Source organism: Chelonia mydas, chromosome 1 (assembly GCF_015237465.2).
Source record: "Chelonia mydas isolate rCheMyd1 chromosome 1, rCheMyd1.pri.v2, whole genome shotgun sequence".
Taxonomy (NCBI): domain Eukaryota; kingdom Metazoa; phylum Chordata; order Testudines; family Cheloniidae; genus Chelonia; species Chelonia mydas.
The window spans coordinates 146,716,501-146,741,465 of NC_057849.1; the positions used below are offsets into that span (position 1 = coordinate 146,716,501).

A 24,965-nucleotide genomic window follows, 5' to 3' on the forward strand; every position below is an offset into this window, starting at 1 on the left:
TTTGTACAATGTTTTGAGATCTATGGAAAAAGGGAATATATGTAAGTGCTGCATAGTGGCATGATTAATTATTATTTAAGGTATGCAATTGAAACCACTTTGAGTACTGGATTGGTTGAGGACCTCTCTTTTAATTACATTGTCTTCTCTTAAACTCCCTCTGGAAGACAATTGTTGAAAGCGTTAGTTACAGTGGCAAGAGATTGTCACATTAAATCTGTGAAGACCTGGTTATTTTGATGGCAAATTACGATGAGAAAATTCTGTTAGTTCAAGTCTAATGAGACATTACTGCACATGCCAGGATGAATGCTAAATTATTTCTGTGCAGGTCTATACAGAGGTTAATACATTAAGATGATGGCAAAATGAGGTTAACTCAAGTCTGCAGAGTTGACATTACAAATGTCAAGATGATTGCAAAATGATGTTGCTGCCAGTGTACCATAATTAAAAAAGAGGAAACTAAACATACAAAAGTGTGTTAAGGGAATGTTAAAAGTAAAAGTAAAGCCACATAAAAAATGAACACTTAAAAGGAAAGAAAATCTTAGTTAAGGCCAAATAAGGCACTGGTTATCATTGAAGCCTGTGCTAGGTTCCTACTATAATGGTCAGTATTGACCAATAAAGGCACAAATCCAGTATGGGGACAGAAATAAATGGACAACATGCAAGTTATGATTAATAGTGACACTAGGAAAAATCTTTCAATTGATAATGCTATTTGACTGAGTAAAAATGGATAGCACTATTGCAAACTACAATATTGTAATCTATGTGTAACAAACCACCCAATGAACTATAATTCTGGTCACAAAAGGGCTCTATACTTGATTGTCCTGTGGTAGAATCTGCTTGCTTTGGATGTTTACATATAAAATTTAATTATATTAATATTCTTATTATAGACTATTGTGATGGGTTGGATCACAGAAACCCCTTTGGGGCTGCCGACTGATGTGCCAAGACTGCTTCTGCCCCTGCTTTCCCTGCCCTCCCAGCTTGGGACTTCAGTGCCCTGACTGGTTTGAGCCAGATCCACTAGCCTGCTGCAAACCCAGAGCCAGGTCTGAACCACATCATCTAACAGCCGTAGGCTTAAACTGAAAGCAGCTTAAGCAGTGTTCCTGTCTTTAACACTCAGATGCCCAACTCCCAATGGGGTCCAAACCCCAAATAAATCCGTTTTACCCTGTATAAAGCTTAATTCATAAATTGTTCACCCTCTATAACACTGATAGAGAGGTATGCACAGCTGTTTGCTCCTCGCCCCCAGGTATTAATACATCCTCTGGGTTAATTAATACATAAAAAGTGATTTTATTAAATACAGAAAGTAGGATTTAAGTGGTTCCAAGTAATAGCAGACAGAACAAAGTAAATTACCAAACAAAATAAAATAGAACACGCAAGTCTATGTCTAATACAGTAAGAAAACTGAATACAGATAAAAACCTCACCCTTAGAGGAATTCCAGTAAGCTTCCTTTTACAAACTAGCCTCCTTCTAGTCTGGGTCCAGCAATCGCTCACACCCCCTGTAGTTACTGTCCTTTGTTCCAGTTTCTTTCAGGTATCCTTGGGGATGGAGAGGCTATCTCTTTAGCCAGCTGAAGACAAAATGCAGGGGTCTCCCACGGGCTTAAATAGACTCTCTCTTGTGGGTGAAGACCCCTTCCTCTCTCCTATGCAAAGTCCAGCTCCAAGATGGAGTTTTGGAGTCACATGGGCAAGTCATATGTCCATGCATGACTCAGTTTTTACAGGCAGCAGCCATTGCTTAAATGCTACCTTGAACATCCTCAGGTAGACGTCTCATGTGGATTGTAGCCTTCCAAGATCCATTGTGTGTTAAGTGCTTCTTGACTGGGCACTTAACTTGTAAATTCTTTTCTAAAGAAGCTGACCAAATGCCTTACTAAGGTTACTTAAAATCAAACAAGTATACATCCAATATTCATAACTTTGAATACAACAGTGACACATGCATACAAATAAGATGAATATATTCAGCAGATCGTAACCTTTACATAGATATGTTACATGGCATACGTAGCATAAAACATACTCCAGTTATGTCATATATACGTTCATAAGCATATTTCCATAAAGCCTTATAGGGGGCACCCTCAGAACTATATGTAATATGAACATTAAAAATATCCCTGCATTAGACTAAAACCGACTCAGTCTATGGCAGCGGTGGCCGGGTAAGATCACAGGATGGTGCCAGTTTGTCATACATATTGCTGTGAAGTCTTACTCCTCGATTACATCATCGGGATAAAAATTTGCAGGCATATATTCTATCTTCAATGCTTAATTAGAAATCCTAATGGCTTATAATGAGCAGTAACTGAACAACTGAAAAGGAAACTTCTTTGAGCGATTATTATCTTTCCTATCACCGCTTTTTAGTTATTCCCATGCATGATATGCAACTGATTTCCAGTTTGGAACAACTGGTTATCATGTGTTCTTTGGAAAGACTGATGTGTATATAATATTTCCCATAAAATAACAGTGCGTGTTAAATAATCTTTTTGTGGCTGCTACATGTCTGATATTCAATTTCCTATCAATTACATTGCTGAACGAAAAGTATTTTTGGTTAAAGCAATATATCTTTTTCAAATAGTGTAGGTAGTATCTGACCTTTAAGTTTGAAGCAGAAATGATTTACCTCCATCTAGTACAGAAAGGAAAATGAAAAATTCACTCTTGTTGTGAGTTTATTATTTTTTATTGACAAATTGTTTATATTGTTGAAAATACAGAGAGGCAAACACTTATTTAAAAAAATTAAAAAGGTTATTTGTCTTGGAGGTGGGATATTATGCAAAACAAGGATACCAATCCCAGGAAAAAAGGCTGTCATTACAGGGATTTGTTTTCTTTAGCCAGGTGGCTATTTATCTTAATAAAGATTCTACATCACAATATTTTTCAATGCTATGTCAGATTTCATTCCATTTTATAGTACAGTGGCTGGAGTAGTTTCTGGAATGTAAGGAGTAGTCATGTGGAGATGGATTAGTAGTCAGAGTATAGGTGAAGTGATCAGAGTTGCAAGGTAAACAATCATGGTCAGATTTTCAGTTGATCATGTGAATCTGAAATTTATCAGAAAGTTATCACCACTGCATAGGTTATATAGTTACAGAGCCAGCCTCATAGGTGTGTGATGTGGGCGACTGACCAGGGTGCTGTGGCCAGGGGGTTGTGGGGCATTGTGGTCAAGAGGCTGCAGAAGGGCCGTGCCCACATGGGTGCCCACATGTGTCTTCTCTCTGTCCTTCTGGCAGAATGACACCTGCTACTGCTCTGCCTGCTGAGCAGCTGCCTTCTGCACGGGGAGCAGTACTTAAAGGGCAACAAAGGAAGTTCACCCAGGGGGCTATTTATCCTAAGACTGGCCCCACCATAATTAGTACCACACACACACTCTCCCTCCCCAAATGCAGAAACTTTACAGAGGATCTTGAAATTCCTAAGACCAGGCACTCAACTGGTGTACATTTGTTGCACCATGAAGTCACTGGAGCTATGCCAATTTATAGTAGCTCATAATCTGACCTGCAGTGTTGAAAAGGAAAACCTTAGTGCATGATAGACGTGAAGAACCACACTCTGGGTCATCCCACTTTCAAGTAATTTTACCTGATTCAACACATTTCAGTGTAGATCTGTTTTTTGATGTTGACATTATATAGTAGTTAAATTAAATCGATTGGTTTTACAATTCTGGGAACTTGGAAACTCAAAAAGAGAACACAGTTCCTGCTAAGAGGAAGAGGAAGAGGAAGAGGAAGAGGAGAAAGAACAGGAAGATGAGCGAGAATGTCACTGACGTTTGAAAAAGAAAAGGTAGAAAAAACTTCTAGACCCCTGTTTTCTGCTGACTTTTAAAAGTTTTTTTAAAATGTTTTAATTCTCCTTATTAAAAAGTTAATATCATCAAGAAATTGGAGCCTGGTTATTTTTAGAATGCAGAGGACACTGGATTGAAGCATTTGAGATTATTTAACACCACATGTTCTCTTAAGAATTAATTAAAACAAAATTTAACATTTTAAATCATCTGATTTCCTCTTTGCCCCTTTAATTGCAGGCTTTTGTTTTGATTTTTGAGTGCGAGTTGCTGAGATGGTAAGTATATGAATGATTACGTGATTAGATGAGAGCGTTGACACAGGTCCAAAGGGATTGTGTGCTAAGTGAAAACAACTGATTTTGTTCTCTAGCAACATTTCATGTAAGTGTTAGATGCATAATTTAAGGCAGTATTGGGATGTCTTAATGTAATACACACAGTAGTAGTATGGAGAATGGAAGTAATTGGCACAGTTTTGCAAGTTAGATCCCTTCCCACAAGGCCTTAGCTCCCACTTTCTTATCAGCAGAATGCTCCTCCAGAAGAGTCCTAATTACTGATTAGGCATGTTACAGAAGAGAAAACATGTGTACTACACATTTGAAAAGCTAAGGAAGTAGACTGACTGGATTTGTGGTTTGGAACTTTCTAATATACTCAACTCATGAGAACATAAAAAAACATGTATGGCTCTGTAAAGTGGAAAAACAGTAGCTCAAGGCACTAGTCTCAGGAGTCCCACAGGCATTTCTGGTAAGAGTAATTTTACTAAATCAAATGGTTTTGTTTTTTTCCTTCCCAAAGGAACATTGTTGGTTCCACAGGAGGCCAAGCTCAGAACAATGAAATATTTCTCATGGGGATATAGATAAATATTTTACAACAAACTGAAAATGTATACTAAATGTCCACAGGTTTGAAATTTTACTGTGCTAATATGTATTCCAGTGCTCTAGCCCTGAATCAATGTCCATTAAACTCAAGAGACAAGTTCCCTATGATTTCAATGCCCATTGAACCAGATATTTTTTCTGCTCATTTTATGGGTTATTCCAGATGACAAAGATCATAAATTAGTTCCCAAAAGGTGTAGATTGTCCTAATCTCCTAATAAGAGAATGAAGGCACTTGGCATCTCCCATTCTGGTCTCATCTAAATACTGTAACAACAGAGACAGATAACAGAGACATGTAATTAATACTGCACTGCACTAGGAAATTAAACATGACCTCTGCCTAGGTTTTGTATTCTCACATTTAATACACCCTGTATTTACTTAGGCCTTCTATGTTTAAAAAAAATATTTTACAAGAATATATTAGATTCCCTTAACAGAGAATAGCTGTGTTAACATATAGGGATTAGAAAAAGATGATTTGTGAGCAGGACCGGATTACCTCTCCTGTGGGCCCAGGGCTATTAGATTTTGTGGGACCCCTGTATACAAGTCTTTTTCCTAATTTAAAACAAAATGATCACAATTATGACATTGAGGCTATTAATGGTATACTAAACTTGCCTTTTAATTAACAGAAAGCCATTCTGTGGTTACATGTCAGTCTTAAAACATGTAGAATATAGTTAAGTAAATTCAAAATAGCCTACTTCTTACCTTAGAACAGCTGTTATATTAGTTTCTTTCTGGGAGGGAGTTTGGGTGCAGAAGGGGGCTCCAGGCTGGGGCACAGTGTTGGGGGTGCAAGAGAGGGTGAGGGGTGTGGGCTCTGGGATGGAGTTTGGGAGCAGGAGGGGGATTCTGACCTGGGGCAGGGGGTTGGGGTGCAGGAGGGGGTGCGAGGTGTAGGCTCCAGCCAGGAGGCACTTACCACAAGTTGTTCCCGGCTGGTGGCACAGCAGGACTCAGGCAGGCTGTCTGCCTGCCTGCCATAGCCCCACGCTACTCCCAGAAGCGGACGGCTGCTGGCACATCTCTGCGCGCCCGTGGGGAGAGCGGGACAGCGTGTCTCCATGTGCTGCCTGCCCCCGCAAGAGCCGCCCCCGCAGATCCCATTGGCCGGGGATAGTGCTGGGGATGGGGGCAGCGTGCGGAGCCACCTCCCCCGCTAGGGGCCTCAGAGACGTGCCAGCAACCAGACGCTTCCAGGAGTGGCATGGGGCCGTATCATGCAGGCAGCCTGCCTGAGCCCTGCTGCTCTGGGGCCTCCCTTAGCCAGAGGCCCTGGGCTGCAGCCCCTAAAGACCCTGCCTAAATCTGGCCCTGCTTGTGAATAAATAAGGCAACAAGAACATAAAACCTACAAAGTATACAATATCAAAAAACTGGAGGAAGGGATGGGGCCCAGAAGTCTTATACACTTGAAAGGCTAAATGACTGGTATTAGTCACACCATTTATAGTTACCAATGTATCTAAATCTAATAACGTTCATGTGTTTTATTATAACAATATTTGTATGACTAGAATTAAGGATCTTGCAGCATTTCCATTACAGATCCTATTTTTAAAGCTCTATAATTTAGATGTAAAAAATTGCTCACAGCTGAAACTTGGCATTCAAGGTCTATGTGCTTAAACAAGTTGTAATTCCAATTTTGAGGAGGGAAAATAATTATGTCACTTTTAAAGTCAGAGTAAAAATAAAAAAATGGTTCTTTACTGGTGTGGGAGTTTTTTCTGAAAGCATACCTCAGCTTCAATTTCAGAAATTGAATTTGTCAAGCTACAATGTTATTTAATCTCTTGTGATATTTTGAGCAAGAAATAATAACTGTCCTCAAAAATGGTGGTTTGAAAGTCTGCTGCTCCCCATATGGAATACAATTGTTAAACAATAAATGTCAAAGGCACTTCTAGCAAGTGGACTTACTGGTAAGTTTGCTGTGGCAACTAAGACATCAGAATACTGGTTGACCAAGTTAATATATCACTTTTAATATATGTAAAAAAAAATAGTCCTTGAATACAAATTTGTATTTACTTGTAGGTGCACATCAGGTGAAAGTTCCAAAATTGGCATACATACCAAATCCATGTTTACCAATCAAAGTGCAACTGCTCAAAAGGAGTCGTATATATCATGAAACCAATACAGCATGTATAACAAAGTACAGAGAACAAACACAGAAAAACATAATATGAGGCAAGACATAAAAACATATATACAATACATTTAAACAATAACATAACTTTAACTACAGATTTGCTATCTCTCCACTATACGTTTATATGTAAGAGAGAGAAGATATAACATAGATATAAACACACATTATAGGCACATACGCTAGACAGAGATCCTTCCATACAAATTTTAGGTATTACTGAAACTATTTAGTTTAGTAAAAAGAAAAGGAGTACTTGTGGCACCTTAGAGACTAACCAGTTTATTTGAGCATGAGCTTTCGTGAGCTACAGCTCACTTCATCGGATGCAGTGAGCTGTAGCTCACGAAAGCTCATGCTCAAATAAACTGGTTAGTCTCTAAGGTGCCACAAGTACTCCTTTTCTTTTTACGAATACAGACTAACACGGCTGTTACTCTGAAACCTATTTAGTTTAGCTGTTTTAAAACCTTACTTCAAATCTTGCATTATCTGTAAAGCAAAATATTAGCTAAACTGAAAAAATGCTTCTTGCTTTAGTTACTTCATGGATTAAGAAAAGGATATCAACCTTAACTTCCAAATTCTCAGATTTCATTGGATGTTTGCACTGCTGCTACTTTAAAAAAGGCTTCCTGCTTATAGAGTGATTACATAAATATCACTAGTGTATTAATCCACACAATTTTCATCTCTTTCTTTTTCTTTTAATACGGTTCCTATCCGGCAGAGACAGAATAGTGGAAATGTTTGAAGTCTTAAACATGTGGTATTCATTTAAAGTTCATCGTGGATTTAAATTCATATTGTGCAGGAATAAAAAGAGGTTAATTGCATTCCCAAAACCAAATCAGAAGGGGGAAATGAACCAATTAGATTGTTTTGTGTTGCATCTTTCTTGTCTCTGAAGAACCTCATTATAAGGTTGGCACATTAGGGACCATGAGATTTCTGTAAATGAGATCACTGTTTTAAGCGGACAAACAGTAGATTATATACAAACACTCATATATAGCTTAGTCCCCAGAGTACCCCAGTACCTACTTTCACATCCAACTTACGGACACAAAGAAGTTTTAGTCAAATTAGTAATTGTGAAAAGTGAAGGAGACTGAAGTCTTCTATTTAGCTACAATACAGGTATGTTCTACCAATGTGGAATGAGTTAAATGTACTGGTTGACAATGCACAACCATAACCCTCATTCATAATCCTTCAATGAAATCATAATCCTTGATGAAAGCCTCTATGGATTATCTGTGCCCTTTGTCGATGAACGATAATGCCTCTTTAGGGCAACCTTCAAATTACCATCAACCTTCAAACTGTTTGCGGTCTAGTCTTTGCTCAGAAGACCATCTTGACATTATAGACCTTCTAAATTGTTGCTCAATCACTAATCACTTTCTAGGGTAGGACACAGGGAAGGTAGTGCTGGGACTATCCAGCAGCATCCTCTGATCTCCAATACATGAGCCCCAACCAGTCAGAATTCAGATTTAGATATGGCATGCAAACTCAAGTCTGCAGTTGATGGCATCTTCAGAATAAAGGATAAAAGTAGTATGCTCTGTTATTACTACTTAGATTCATCAGTGGCCTTTGGCACAGCTGAGCCTTAGCCTCATCAAAAAATGTGCAGTGAGGTACAGAATTGCTTGAAAGATAATATGCTAATTCCTTTCCTAGAGCTTCGTTCTTGGCAACTGCTATCCCAAGTTTAAACATATGCAAACCTGTTGTTCAACATATATGTGAATTTTGTGGGAGAATTTGTGACTCACTCCCTGAGGCTATATTGTCACCCTTACGTTGATGAGGATTCTATCTCTTTTCCTTGAATCTTTACTGAACCATTTCCGATGCCTGACAGAGACAGGGACATGGAACAAGGCCTGTTGTCCTAGGCTTAATCTGGATAAATTGGAGATGATTGTTAGCATGCTTAAGCTTTTTCACGGTATTTCAAAGAGCCTATGTCTGCTCCCTCGGGTGAGGGGATCTGCCTACCTTTTGTTGAATGTTTCTCAATTTCAGTGTCATCACTGCCTCTGGATTCCCACATAGCAACTGCAGGGTGATTTGATTTAAATCAGCAAGCAGGAAACCCTGGTTTAAATAATTCTTTTTAATTTTATTTTGCATTTGTACTTTTAATTATTTTTCTAAAGAAATGTTGATTCTCATTGGTTAGTAACTATTAAAACATGTTGATTTTCAACAAAATATAGCCTTTACCGTAAATTTGGCTTCTTTTTGAAAACTAGGTGGATACATTGTATCTCTATACATTTACTTAAGCAATTATACACTAACATACATTTATCCAGATTCTTATTTTTTTTATATTAGAAAATGGTGATTGATGCATTATATACTAGATGACTTTTTTTTTTACATGTGATTTGCATCAAGCTCTATTTGGATGGAAATTTGAGTTTAATTAAGAATGCACAAAACAGTATTTTACAGTTAAATAAAAAATATTAAAGTGCTAGATACATAAGAAAAACGTTTATTGAAACAAGTTTTTCATTTAAAACTAACTGATTTGTTAAACAAAGGAAGTATTATCTGTAGTTAATGAATTACACTGATCATGGTCAGCATGTCCTTCAGGATTTTAGAAATATTAGATCTCATCCTTATAGATTAGAGAGGAAAACAAGTTCTCTGTTTTTTTTTTTTTCCAAATCCCAATTGATTTCTCAACCTTCAATGAACCAGTCATTGAACTGAACTAGTTGGATAAACTGAAATGAAAGAAATATTCTCTCTGCATCTACAGAACAGGCTACTGATGTCAAAAGGTGGTTTAGCTCTTCTGCACACTGGTTCCAGGTATTTAGGCAGTCAGTGACTTCAACCAGTTCAGTGGTTTTACTTTCATTACAACTATAGCAGCAAACATGTACTGTTTAATATTTTTAAATTTAATTTAAACAATTAATTGATTATAGTAATTTTACACCTTAACATGGGTTGTCAATTTAAAATTTAATTTTAAATGCATTATTTAAAGAATAAACCTACATTTATTGTAAATAAAAATCCAATTTAAAATTTAAAAATTGGATTTAAATAAAAAAAGTTTTTAAAAAAAATTGATTTTTGTTGATCCGAAGTAACAGTGACCACAAACACCTTCTCTTATCTTCGATCGTGAGGAAAGATTGTATCCTTTCATCTCAGATGTAGATCTTGCCACATGTATCCATGCCTTCATTACTGAAAATCTAGACTCCAGCAAAATATATTCTAAATTGGACTATCAAAGGCCACTCAGAAACTTCAACTAGTGTAAACTGCAGCTGTTAAGCTTCTGACTTGCACAAACAACCAAGAGAATATTAAATTTGTGCTCTGTATTGGGTTCTAGTTCATCTACAGGGCTCCATAGAAGTCGCAGAAGTCATGGATTCCATGACTTTCTGCAACCTCCGTGACTTCTGCAGCAGCCAGTCTGGCTGATCCATGGGCCGCCCAAGCAGCTGGCCCTGGGGACAGCCACACTATCCACAGCTGGAGCAACTCCACAGCCCGCTGCTTGGGCAGCCATGCAGCCAGCCTCACCGGCTGCTGCTGGAGCTGCCCCGGGGCCTAAGCAGCGGTCCTGGGGACCGCAGGAGAAGCTGCAGCATGGCCCCCAGCAGCTGGTGCCACTGGCTCCAGCCCCCCCACCCTGACCGGGAGCAGCGCCCTCCTTCCCCACCCCACCCCCTGCACCAAACAGGTCCCCGCTAATAGTTTAGGGAGATTGGTTCAATTGCTGGGCATTGGAGGATCACAGATGATATGCTCTTATTTTTGCTCCATTCTCACAGATTGTGAAAGATGAGCTTTCTTTTCTCTGATTCATATTTGATTAAAAGTAGAATATTAAGAAATAAATAAATCCTGCATCTCCGAAAGCAATCCAAGTAGATTTCTGGATGACATGTCCACTCAAGACAATTAACAGGGCCAATAGAGAAAAAGAAAGAAGACCTGCCAAGTACAAAGAATGTGTTTCTGACAAGCTAGAGTGCCAAGAAGCTCAGAGGGTAGCCTAGGAGAAGACACTGCTCTCTAGACGAGACGGGTATTTTTTTTAAAAAAAAAAACAGTATAAATAAGGTGAACCTGTCTAAATGAGTTTTGCAGTTTCAGACCAGTTACATTATGCACAGAATTTCTTTTGTTTTAACATATTTTTCCCACCCTCTCTTAATTATCTGTATGAGTCTTACAAGGCTTTGGAGGCAAAGTCACTAGGAAGGGCAACTTTCTAACTTTTGTAAGAGGCACTCAGAAAAAATGGTACTATCCTGGAGCATGGGTGTGTCAGCAGTTTAAGATGTACGGTGATGGATGAGTTCACAGAAATCTGGTGTACTACTGGGAATGGCAGGAATACTGGACTGGAGATTACACAGAGATCTGTTCAAATATATTACAAGAAGTGGAAGGTTGGACATATGACCAGGGATGAGTATAAAAATATTGCTCGGGCATGTAGGAATGAAATCAGGAGGGCCAAATCGCACCTGGAGCTGCAGCTAGCAAGAGATGTCAAGAGTAACAAGAAGGGTTTCTTCAGGTATGTTGGCAACAAGAAGAAAGCCAAGGAAAGTGTGGGCCCCTTACTGAATGAGGGAGGCAACCTAGTGACAGAGGATGTGGAAAAAGCTAATGTGCTCAATGCTTTTTTTGCCTCTGTCTTCACGAACAAGGTCAGCTCCCAGACTGCTGCACTGGGCATCACAACATGGGGAGTAGATGGCCAGCCCTCAGTGGAGAAAGAGGTGGTTAGGGACTATTTAGAAAAGCTGGACGTGCACAAGTCCATGGGGCCGGACGAGTTGCATCCGAGAGTGCTAAAGGAATTGGCGGATGTGATTGCAGAGCCATTGGCCATTATCTTTGAAAACTCGTGGCGAACGGGGGAAGTCCCGGACGACTGGAAAAAGGCTAATGTAGTGCCAATCTTTAAAAAAGGGAAGAAGGAAGATCCTGGGAACTACAGGCCAGTCAGCCTCACCTCAGTCCCCGGAAAAATCATGGAGCAGGTCCTCAAGGAATCAATCCTGAAGCACTTACACGAGAGGAAAGTGATCAGGAACAGTGAGCATGGATTCACCAAGGGTAGGTCATGCCTGACTAATCTAATCGCCTTCTATGATGAGATTACTGATTCTGTGGATGAAGGGGAAGCAGTGGATGTATTGTTTCTTGACTTTAGCAAAGCTTTTGACACGGTCTCCCACAGTATTCTTGTCAGCAAGTTAAAGAAGTATGGGCTGGATGAATGCACTATAAGGTGGGTAGAAAGTTGGCTAGATTGTCGGGCTCAACGGGTAGTGATCAATGGCTCCGTGTCTAGTTGGCAGCCGGTGTCAAGTGGAGTGCCCCAGGGGTCGGTCCTGGGGCCGGTTTTGTTCAATATCTTCATAAATGATCTGGAGGAAGGTGTGGATTGCACTCTCAGCAAATTTGCGGATGATACTAAACTGGGAGGAGTGGTAGATACGCTGGAGGGCAGGGATAGGATACAGAGGGACCTAGACAAATTGGAGGATTGGGCGAAAAGAAACCTGATGAGGTTCAATAAGGATAAGTGCAGGGTCCTGCACTTAGGACGGAAGAACCCAATGCACCGCTACAGACTAGGGACCAAATGGCTAGGCAGCAGTTCTGCGGAAAAGGACCTAGGGGTTACAGTGGACGAGAAGCTGGATATGAGTCAGCAGTGTGCCCTTGTTGCCAAGAAGGCCAATGGCATTTTGGGATGTATAAGTAGGGGCATAGAGAGCAGATCGAGGGACGTGATCGTTCCCCTCTATTCGACATTGGTGAGGCCTCATCTGGAGTACTGTGTCCAGTTTTGGGCCCCACACTACAAGAAGGATGTGGAGAAATTGGAGAGAGTCCGGCGAAGGGCAACAAAAATGATTAGGGGTCTGGAACACATGACTTATGAGGAGAGGCTGAGGGAACTGGGAATGTTTAGTCTACGGAAGAGAAGACTGAGGGGGGATTTGATAGCGGCTTTCAACTACCTGAGAGGTGGTTCCAGAGAGAATGGTTCTAGACTATTCTCAGTGGTAGAAGAGGACAGGACAAGGAATAATGGTCTCAAGTTGCAGTGGTGGAGGTTTAGGTTGGATATTAGGAAAAGCTTTTTCACTAGGAGGGTGGTGAAACACTGGAATGCGTTACCTAGGGAGGTGGTAGAATCTCCTTCCTTGGAAGTTTTTAAGGTCAGGCTTGACAAAGCCCTGGCTGGGATGATTTGATTGGGGATTGGTCCTGCTTTGAGCAGGGGGTTGGACTAGATGACCTCCTGAGGTCCCTTCCAACCCTGATATTCTATGATTCTATGATATGATTGGTTAAAATAGTCAGCAGCTATTTTCTTATTAAATTTTGAGGGGCTTCATTTAAGAGTAGAATAGGAATTCTGGGGAGTAAAACTGGACTGATCTGAGGCAATATTCTGCCACCATTACTCAGAATGACTCGTCTATTTACTTTTTAAGGAATCCCATTGAAATAAATGGAATTAACAGATGCAACCAGCCTGACATTCATGAGAAAATCTAGACTTTATCTTCTCTATAAAGAATACCCATAAACTAGTCATGATCTCTGTAAAATATTACTGAAACCATCAAAAATTTACTGATATTGCTCTGTAAACATGACACAGAAACATATTATATTATAGATTCAGATTTTGTCATGGATATTTTTACTAAAAGTCATGGACAGCTCGCAGGCAATAAACAAAATTTCAGGGAAGCCTGCAACCTGTCTTTGACTTTTCCTAAAAATAGTTCTTTGGGGGGAGACCCTCACAGTCGGAGCCCTGCCAGGGACTGACCATTGGCCGCTGCTCCATCTCCACCGCTGCTCCTGTGGTAGGGGCTTACCACCAACCCTGCTGCTCCTGCTCTGGCCCCGACTGCCTTGGCTGCTCCTCCAGTGGCCCCGGGCCACTGCTTCAGGAATCCTGGAGGAACACCTGGCCATGACTGTTGTCCTGTGCTTGGAGCCGCTGCTCTGGTGGCCCAGGGGGCTGCTCCGGTGGTCCTGGACTGCTGACCCAGCCCTAGGCCGCTACTCCTGCAATGGGGGCTGACCACTGGTCACTGTTCTGGCCCCAGGTCACTGCTCCATTCCTGCTGCTGCTCTTGGGCAGGGGCTGACAGCTGCTCCAGCTGGGCCGCTGCAGCGGGCTGAAACTGAAGAAGGCAGGGAGGTCCATTAAAGTCACAGAATCCATGACCTCTTTGACAGAATCGGATCCTTAATCTTAGTGATAATGAAGGTGTGGGATGGATAGTACTGGCCAAAACCAGGGATTCTGTAGAGAAATGCCATAAACTATTTTCCACATAGTCTAACTATTACTTTTCACATGTAACTCCTTACCTATTTCTGCTCAGGTGTTTCGTGAGCAGATTTATTGTTTCTGCTAATTTATATGGTAATGTGGGACAATGAACCAAATCAAAACTATCAACTCAATCCTGTTGGTAACTAAATCATACTTGAAGCTAGACAACAACATATGAAATTTTATAGTTTACTATCAGTAGATGAACAGCACTTTATAAATTTATATCAACAATTGAGAATACACAGTAATGATTACAACATTCAGGTCAATGAACACATTTAATATATCTAGTCTGCAGATGAGAGAAACATATTTCCTGGTGTAAAGCTTATAAAAAAGATTATGAGGTGGATTATTTCCACACATCACAGAAAAATATTATCATGGTAACACCTGTCTGTTATATGAATCAAAACATCGTTCTACCAATGACTGGTCAACCATTAGTAATTATTGTTTAATAATTGTAATCCAGAAATTTTTCATATTGAGTAGTTTTACTCTAAAATTGTAAAATGCATTGCTAGAAAGAATGCTGATGGGACACAAGGCTTTTCACTCTAGTTTCACTCATCAGTTGAAATCCAACCTAACTCACAGTGACTTCAAGTTCTTCTTTGAGTGATGGTCCCCATACATATTCCAAACGTGGGTGCGAATGCACACCATGTGCCAGAGCATCACAGATAGCCATATGGTCCAGACGAGGTTATATGAGGCTGTGCAGGGTGAGGCTCTCTCAATTTGCTCTTATCACTGCATGGTCTGAGTTGAAATCCCTCTTCCTCTGTGATCACGTTTTTTCCTCATGAAGTTTTTCATTTGTTTGTAGCTAGTCTTCTTTTGTTTTTCTCTTTATTTAGCTGTCCATAATTCTCAGTGTAGTGTAGTTGGTTCTCTGTGTCCCTCCCTGGGGACTATGCCCAGTGTCCTGGGGTTCAAAAACTGCGTGTCGTGCTCTTGCTTGTTCTCAGTGAGCGACAAGCACCAACACTGTCTCTACTGTCTTGGGTAGATTCATCTCATTGCTCTCTGTGAGATCTATTGCTCCTTCCCTCCGTGGACTTGGGAAGCGTGCCAACTTCACCTTCACAACTTACTTATGGAGGACGCACACCTGCTGCATGCATGTTCTGACCCCAGACCAGCAGAACCACTGGTGTAGCGCCCTCCACTGGCGGTGAGTGCTCCTAGCACATCCTGTGCCTCGGATCTGGCAGCACCAGCAGTCTGGGATAAGCCGAAGCTTAAGAGCTGGAAGCCCTTGTGAGCTGCTTCCGAGTGCAGTGCTCCCTCCCTGAGCCACACCAAGTCAGGTGAGATATCAAGTGTGGACCCCATTGCACTGCTGGCTAAGCTTCCTCACTCTGAGGGTAAGGCAAAGAAGAAGAACCAGAGAGCTCCACCACCAGCTGCTTGGAATGCTCCCAGGGGCACGGACCGCCCATCCCACCTGTATCTCAGCTTCCGTTGGTCCATTTGCCGCCGTGCACACCACCTTGCTCTTCAACTTCTCACACGAACATTATTCAGACACCAGAGCCCCTTCTCCCATCAGCACATCCTTCTCCGCTGCTCATCACTTGTGAACATCCCACTCCAGCTGCGGGACACTTCCAGCCTGTGCCTTCTGGCTCACCAATACCAACAGCTCCACTGTCCCCAGACACTTTGTCGGACTCAGATGCCTGCTATGGGCTGGACCCATATTTCTCACCTGCCTCCAAGAGGAGCTTAAATTCCTGCACTCACTCACCAGCATACCACCCGGTTTGGTATCGATACGGCTGGGACTGCCGTACCTCCAGGCTCCAGCCCCTGACCTCAATGGCCACCATCGGACCCATATCAGCAGCCCTACCTGCCTTCTCAGTAGTACTCTTCAGCCCGGGCCCCTGCGTTGGAACCCTTGGACTTGGAGGAGGAAGCGGAGGAAGAACTGGTTCTGCCAGTTTCTACATCTGTCTCCTCTTCTCCACATGAAGCTCTTATACCACCCACACTCTTGCCTCCATTTGAAATTATATTAATTCAATTTAGGAAACAAACTTTTAAACTGCCACCTGGTGCCAATAACTCCCGGTGGTATCCAGGCAATCGTTTGAGGACTAAGTTTGTTGTAGGCACATCCATGCACCTACTCAGTTGGGGCATGCTGTATGCCAAACCAGGGACTGCTGCACTGGGACAAGGGAGTAAAATGGGGTCCAGCTGGGGCCATTCCTTTCTCCTCAGAACTGTGCAGGGAAGACCACTCCCCTACTCTGGTGTCGCTATGACCCAGCTGGTTGGTGCCTCCACTCCCCCACCCCCGCATCCACGATCATGTGAGTTTGGGAGAAAACTGTGGAGAGGAGCCAGCTGGACTCCAGCCAGTGGTGGCAAAAGCAGCCAAAGACAATCAGAGAACTTCATACAGTTCTGACTGGACTTCCCCAACCTTGTGGTGATTGGCTGTTTGTTCCAACCTTCTCCCTCCCCATCCCTCATAGTCTCTTCACCTCAGTTACACTCCACACCTGCCCCTCTTAGCCTCTTCTTCCTTGCCCAGTTCCCCTCACTTCCTTCCCCTCCCTTTTCTTTCCATTTAACTGATCCCCTCTAAGTGAACTCACTGAGAGAGAGAGAGAGAGAGAGAGAGATTAAATTTAACACTAACATGATGTTTGCTGCCATCACATTGTTCACTCTACTTGTGTGTTCTACCTCTTTTTCCACTCTGTGTTTGTCTTGTCTATTTAGATGGCAAGCTCTTCAGGGCAGGGATAATCTACTACCCTGTGTTTGTTTGGTGCCTAGCACAAATGGGAACCATTTCTTGATTAGCCTTTAGGCATTGTAAAATATATGTTAAATAATAATAATACCTGTGACAGGCAGTACTTACAGTGAAGAGGAAGGGAAGCTAATTTTTCAAGAGTAAAAAATTCCTTCCCAACCCCACATGTGATGATCAGTATTACGTAGTGCAGCCAAGACCAGCTTGTATCCAAGCTTGTCGATCTCGGTTGAATCTTGTCCTGTCTATCTAGCTTGAACCTGTTGGGCCACAACCCTAGCCTGTACCAACCAGACAACAACTTATTTATCCTAGTAAGCTAGAAGGAGAGATGGATATGGTGAACTCCTGCTGCTGACAGGAAACAGTTGTTTTACTCCCTGCCTAAAAGAACTAGACTGAACTGTGTAGCTAATCCGCGCAACTGGCTTGGAATCCACATGTCACAGGCCAGCCTATATACACCCAAATAACCACCCTCAAGCCAGCTTTAGTGAGGTGGGGGAAACAATTCAATGTCATTCCTCTGGGGAGCAGAGCCACTGTACTTTCTGAAAATGTGAGAATCAGCATTTCTCAAAATGAAAAAATATGATATACTGCACCCTGCCTTGGTATATTAATGTAATACTAGCACAGAACCTATCAAGAAATGAGCCTTTCTTACAATATGCTTCTAGCTAGTTTTTCTCCTGGTAAATCCTCTAAATTCCCTCTTGGGAAGTAACAGGAAAAATGATTATTCAAATTTCCTTTAAATATACCATCACAAAACTTGCAGCGTTGCTTCCAGTTCAAAACAGCAAGTTACCTGTAATTGGAAATAAAATATCTACTTGGGTTTTTTTATTTTATAAAATAGAATATTTGTCTTATTATGTAATGAAAATATGGAATTTACTATTTCTTCTTTCACACTCTAGAGTATTAACAGGTGATTAAAAGCCCCCAGCTGCTTGAAAGTACCATATGGTACAGAGAACAAAATTAGTAATCTAACAGAAGTACAGTAGGCCAATTTATTGTGTTTGCATTTCATTTAATTTTCTCCTAAATGTTATTACTACTAAAAGGCCATGTTCGGTGACTTTCCGCTTTAATCTCAGTAGTTCTATATTAAAACGTATTGAATTTCCTGGTTCAGCATCATATCAGGTAACTAGCAGATATTCAGATTACATTTTAGACCACAGTTTTGCATCATATGTAAATTATGTCCACAGCCACAGAGAATTTTCTATGCCAAAATAGTTAACTACTTCAACAAATACGTACTTAACTTTTCCATTGTTAAAATATTTAGCAAGTATCCACCACTCTCTGACTAAGTAAATCCCTAATAAAATATACAGTGAATCCTATCCAGCTGAACAAATCCAATTCTCATTAAATACTGATCAACCAAAACATAGCATCAAACACAGTCTAACCCGCAGAACAGCTGACACCTTTTAATCATTTTTTTCTCTTTTTTTTCCTCTTGACACTAAAAAATCCTGTGTGATGCTGTTGACAGTGGCATTGAAAACCCTGGATATGAAGCCTGTCTGTCTGTATGTGAAGGGCACACAGCCTTTCTGCACACAGAGGAAGTGAGCAGAGTTGCCATGGAATATAAGCAGGCAATGGTCGTCTAACTCTCCAGTGAATATCAGTGTCTGCTGCTAAGCTAAAATTGCTGCCAAAACTACTGAAAAATGTAGTGTCCAAAAATGCAGGGAAACGCTCTCCATTTTATAATCTGACTGCATGATAATTAGGGGTCTGATTTTGTAATCGTTACTCCAGTGAACAGTCCCACTAACTTCTATGGCACTATTCGTATAAAACATAAGGGTGGCACTGGGGTACTTTACTGTGTTTTACTGGGGTACTTTACTAGTGACAGCAGGGTGACAATCATTATATGATCCAAACAAGACTGAAAATTGCTCTCATTCCTGTTTTATACTTTCACAGCCCCTATCTTATCTTACCTCATTAGCCCCCTTTTTACCGTTTGGTTAACTTCAGCTGATTTAACAGTATTTTACTTTTTTCAGAGTTCTGTAACCAGTGTATATGTTTTTGCCCATCACCCTGCATTTATATTATCATCTCACCCAATGAGGGTGATGGATCAAGGCAGAAGCAGCAATGCAATGCCGAGTTGCTGAGTGGGTATGCACAAGTGCATAGTTGAGGCAGGAACAGCAGATAAGTGAAGTCAACAGCAGGTCCAGGGGCATCACTTCTATTACATGGTATTCTGATCATGGACAAAAATGGTGCAAAATCATTACTTGCATTTCCCTAGCCATTCATTCTCCCAACCACTTAGACACTCACCCTCTCAGTTATTCATCTCACAGACCTCTGGTCCCTGGAATCCCGTCACTCAGTTCCTCATCCTCTTAATCCTCCTCCCCAGCATTGCCAACTTCAAGAGATCAAAAATCATGAGTCGGACCCTCCAAAATCATGAGATAGTCCAAAAAAAAAAACCCCACAAGATTTTTTAAAAAGATGATATTGTGTTGTTTAGGTCAGTCTCTTGATTTTTGAACTCCCCCTGCCCACCCCAGGGTGTGTGCATGTGACAATTAGTGTTGCCCGCTGTCCCACATGTACTAGATAAGGTGATTTTGCCCCCTGTTGCAGAAGCTCTCAGCCCCACATCTGCCTCTCTCCTACCCAGCAATTAATCTTGTCCTCTAGTGCCCATCAGTTCTGGCCCCACCCTACCCCCCTCAATTCAGCCCCCCACCCCATTGACCCCCACCACCCTCAGTTCATACTCCCAGCAGTCACCCCATCTACTCAGCACCAACCATCGGTGCAGTCCTCCCATCCCATCAGCCCCCACCATTCTCATTTCAGCCCGCAGGCCATAGTTCAGCCCTCCCAACCTCACCTCTGCTCCTCTTACAGTTCTTCACCCTCCCCAGGCCTGGGGGTGGGGCCTGAAGTGGGGTCCCTCTTCCACTTTCCAGGCTGTCAGCCAGAGCCCCGCCACCCAGGGCTGTCAGCTGGAGCCCCGGGCAGCTGGGGCTCCCACTGTCAGCTGCATGAGGAGGAGACGGGGCTGACAGCAGGAACCCCTCCTTGTGGGGCTGACAGCAGGAGCCCCAGTCATGCAGGGCTGACAGCAGTTTCTAAGTAAAATTAAGCCTCACTCATGATCTCAGGATAGAACTCTCAAAAAGTCAGGATTGTTTTTTCAATCCCAGGATCAGGAATTCACCCAGCATGCTAGCTAGGGCAAAAGAAAGGGCATGGTATTCACCCTTGGGGGGTGGGGGGGGGGAACAAACCAACAAACACAAACATACACACAGCAAGAAGAGTCATTTTGGTGCCCTCTACTGCTGATAATATACATCATAAGCAGCAGCACTCATTCACTGGGAATCCCAGAACAATATTCTCATCTGTGCACCTCTGAAGGTAGCCTTAAGTGTTAGTACTGTTATGAAATCAGGGTCCATCTCAAACACTTTACTGAGGCAAAACTTACAGTGAATGCAATGGAAGTTTTACTGGATTAAGGGTACCAGAATTGGACCACAAATAATCTACAGCTTCAACTGAGCACATAGATCTATTAATTTCCATACATTACTTTTGATTTGCTATATGGATGATTTAGTTGGGGATTGGTCTTGCTTTGAGCAGGGCGTTAGACTAGATGACCTCCTGAGGTCCCTTCCAACCCTGATATTCCATGATTCTATGTACAGTTCCATGGTACATATTATATAACTAGGTTGTCACGCGCACATATTGAAGTATCAGAATGCCTTTATACTCTGCGTGGCATTAGAATTCACTTTGGTTAACAAACACCTAGACCAGTTAGAATTTGACATTTACTTGGAATCAGTTATTGATCAGACTATATAATAAGCAAAGTACTAAATGTACAGAGCATAAAGGTATCATTGCCAAACAAGTAAAACCTAAAGAAAATCCATTTTCAGAGAGAGAATCTTCAGTTATCATCTCAACCTTGGGGCTTCTATTTTAAGTTTGTTTTACAATATCTTTCTTCAAACATAAATTAAATCACACATTTCCAAGAAGTTTATACTAAAGTGTAGTTGTCTTCCATATGAAAATACTGTCATTGCATAGATACATCTTCTGTGGTTTAAATGTTGGCCTAAAGCCCTTCTATAATAAAATTACATATAAACTGTGGAGCTGACTTGACCCCTTTCATACTTCTTCATAAACAAAATCATAGTGACAAGGCAGTTCATTACAAGGTTTCATAAGCATGCCAGTTTATTTCAAGAGACCACAGCCTACTCTCTCTCTCTCACTTTCATTTAGACAGGGTACCCAGGAATTTGGAAATACAAAACCAATAACTCCTCCTAATAGACACACTGTGCAAACTGTTCCACTACAGTAGCATATTTATGAATAAGGCTGGTAAATAGTGCTAGCTGACAGACCAGCTGCTTGTCTACCAATAGGGACTCATTTCTAGAATACCACTGCATTTCCACTGACTGACAAGTTAATTTTTCATTAGCTATACTTCTTTCACATTATGAAATCTTCCAGTTGGGACAATCAAAGCAGCCTAAAACAGTCATATTATTCAAAGTTTTTAAAGGCTTAATCCAAATAAATGCTGTAATGTTATATTTACATACTGAGAGTTTCAATTTAATCATAAATAGTGCTTGCCACTGCAAATTACCTCTATTTTATGTGTAACTGATGGACTAAACCAACATCATCTATGACTTCAGGAGATGGGGCTGATGGGAGAGCTGTTTCTTATTTTATTTTTGTGTTGACACTGTTTTTAGTCTGTCTCATAGCATAAGAGCTTCAAGATATCTGTGATAAAGATATGCAGTTAAGGCCATTAAAGCTCAAAAATGTTGCCCCATCTCACGTTGGTTCCAAATTACCAAAAAAAGTATTTGTCACCTCCTCTGCAAAAGCAAGCATTATTCCCACCACATACACACCATGACAGGGTACATCACACCTTCATGGTGCCCTGTTGGAGGCCCCACAGAACTGTTACCCACTGCCCTAGAAAGGAGTGGGGTGAGAGGAAAAAAGCAGCACAGGTGGGTCCTCCAGGCTTTTCTAAAGAGACCTCACTGGAGCACCCCTTTAGAAGCTAGAGAGGCCTGGTCCTCTACAAGGGCTAGCAACAGCCAGTCAGAGAGCAGAAGGTTCAAATAAAAGAAGCTGCAAGGTCATCCCTGGCTGGGACCAGGCTCCTCTCTGGCCTGGAGACAGGAAGAACCTGGGGACGCTGGCCCTGAGTTAGGGCTGGGGATAAAAGGGGCCAGCAGAAAGAGTCCCAGGGATCTAGCAGTGGAATATTGGAGTAAGCAGGACATGATGCTGTGCAAAGGGTCCCTGGGGTGGAACCCAGAGTTGTGGGAAGGTCTAGATAGCCCCCCCCAGAAATAGGCAAACTGGCATGAACCCAAGAAGCAGAGAAGCCTGATTTCAGAGCCTGAAAAAAGGCTAATTTTAAAGGGCCCAGAGCCAGGGCTGAAGATCCTAGCAAGGGCAAATCAACTGTTTAGTTATTGGACTCTTTAATAACCTGAGAGGAGTTCATTTGGATTTTGTGACTTGGCCAGAGGGCCAAACTACTGAAGACCTACCGAGGTCAGTCAGCAACTTGCAGGTGGAACAAAGGGTGAAAAAAGAACTTTGGTACTACACTCAGCCACTCAGAGCGGCTCAAGAGGTTATACAAACTCACACACAGTAGGATTCAGTGTCATAAAAGCATCTCTCTGCTTCAGCTTTCCTTTCCTGAAAGGCAGGGGCAACGGTGGAGTAGAGCCAATGGTGGAGTATCATCTCGTACACTGAAGTCCAGATAATACTTGCCATAGCTATATTTGTAATCCATCCAGCAACACAAAGAATCAAACTATTATTTCTGAGATATAACCAGAGTGCCTTTTGATTTAAGTCCTTCCAGGCTACAGCGTTTCCTTTTAACAACTTAAAGAAGAAGAGTAAGAATGGATTTCCATTGTTTCATGCAGTTGTTAGATTGTTTTCCTGTAATGTCATTATGAATACATAACTCACTGTGGTTTCAGCAAAATGTTTTATGCATTATATTTCAAGAGCTTTAGAAAACACAATATTAACATTCTAAAGTGAAAAATAATAGCATTATGCCTCATCACATTTTCTATTGCAGTAATCTAAACTGTGAGTAACAGTACTGTCATCCTGTCATCTAATTCTAAGAGATCTGTGATAATGTTTTACACAATGTCATTTATTTCACAGATATAACTAGACAAAGTGTTCAAGTTCCAAAGCAGATCGTAAATGTTTTCTAACAGTCACCTGAGAACTAGCTGCATTGGAAACTAAATCTTCAAGCACAAGTGACACCAAAGAGAAAAAGTCAAAAGTAAATGTGAAGACCAAGAAATCTAGAGGCATTTGAATACTGTGAGATGTCTGCCTTTCAGATCTTATGCAGTCATCCCCCACTCTTTTTTGTTCTTTTTTCCCCCCTCCTGCGCCAAAAGGCAATGTTGGATGTTAAAGCTTCAAAGGTGCACACAAAAAGTCCACTGGAAAGGATGGCATTGTCAAATCTCTGGCAACATCATCAAATCATCTTAAAACCTTGTTTTTTCATTATTCCTTTTCTTCCAGAATCACCCAGGCTCATCCTTTGATTAAAAGAGAGAAGGCTCATGTGTCATTAGTGATTTGCCATACACAAAATTCATTATGCAGAAAATGCTCTTTAAAATGTATGCTAGCAACTCTAATGTTCTACAATAGTTTAAAAAAAATCACAAGTTATCATTCAAAACAACTGAAAAAATTAGTATGGATGCTCTGGGTATTAGGGGGCATCTAGAATTATACACCTTTTAAATTTTTTACCATAGTCAATATTTATAGTGTGTGTAAAAATGGGAGATTGTTTTTGATCACTGCTACAAAAGTAAATAATGGAAGCAATAGACAAAGCAGGAACCATTGCTCCTTTGCACATTCAGAGAACTTTCTGCTCTTTGGGCTGGACTTTCTCTGCCTTGGTTGTTTGCTGCAAACCTCTCCTTCCCTTTCCCTCAGTCTCTTCACCTCAGTTTCACTCCATGATTGCCCCTCTTCTCCCTGCCATGTTCCCTCAGCCCACTTCCCCTCTTTCCATTTAGCTATTTCATCTTAAGTAAACCTACCCCTCCAAAAAACCTCATGGAATTAACATGCCATTTGCTGCCATCAGAACATTCGTTCTGCTTGTGCGTTCTATCCCTTCCTCCATGTGGGTCCGTCTTGTCTATTTAGATTGTAAGCTATTTGTCAGGGACCATCTAGTACTCTTTTTCTGCAGTGCCTAGCACAATGGGACCTCATTCTTGGTTGGGTCTTAGGCACTTCCATAATAAACATGTTAAATTTTAAAAAAGACAATAATTAGCACATTTATATCTGTGTCATCAGATTTTTTAAGCAGAACGTCCTACTGAAGTCAGTGAAATGAAAATTTGTGTTAATGACAATTACAATTGTGCTTGCACAGTTTGGACATACTTTTGCCCAGGGCAAAATATTGTACCTCCATATACATTTGTTTGTATTTATTTTGCTATCATTCTTTAATTTCTTTGGAAGCTGCTGATGAAGCAAAGTGAATCTAGAAGCATATTAAAACATCTACATTTTTACAGAGGGTTTACCAGTTAAGCAGCTTGTTCAACTCTAGTACAGGCTACTCAGACATTCTATCTGCAACCAATATTTTGTTACTTCCTTGTAAAAACAAAACCCTCAACTAACAAATGGGAATACCACAAATGAAAAAAAAATCTACAGTTGAATTCAACTATTAGGGGCTTACAACGTAATCATTCAGGGGTTTTG

At 41.2% G+C, this 24,965-nt stretch overlaps 1 protein-coding gene across 6 annotated transcripts in view; it reads right to left on the bottom strand.

The window, feature by feature from the left end:
- DMD (dystrophin) overlaps positions 1–24,965 on the bottom strand; it is a 1,912,888-nt gene that overhangs the window by 1,830,327 nt on the left and 57,596 nt on the right. The window lies entirely within an intron of this gene.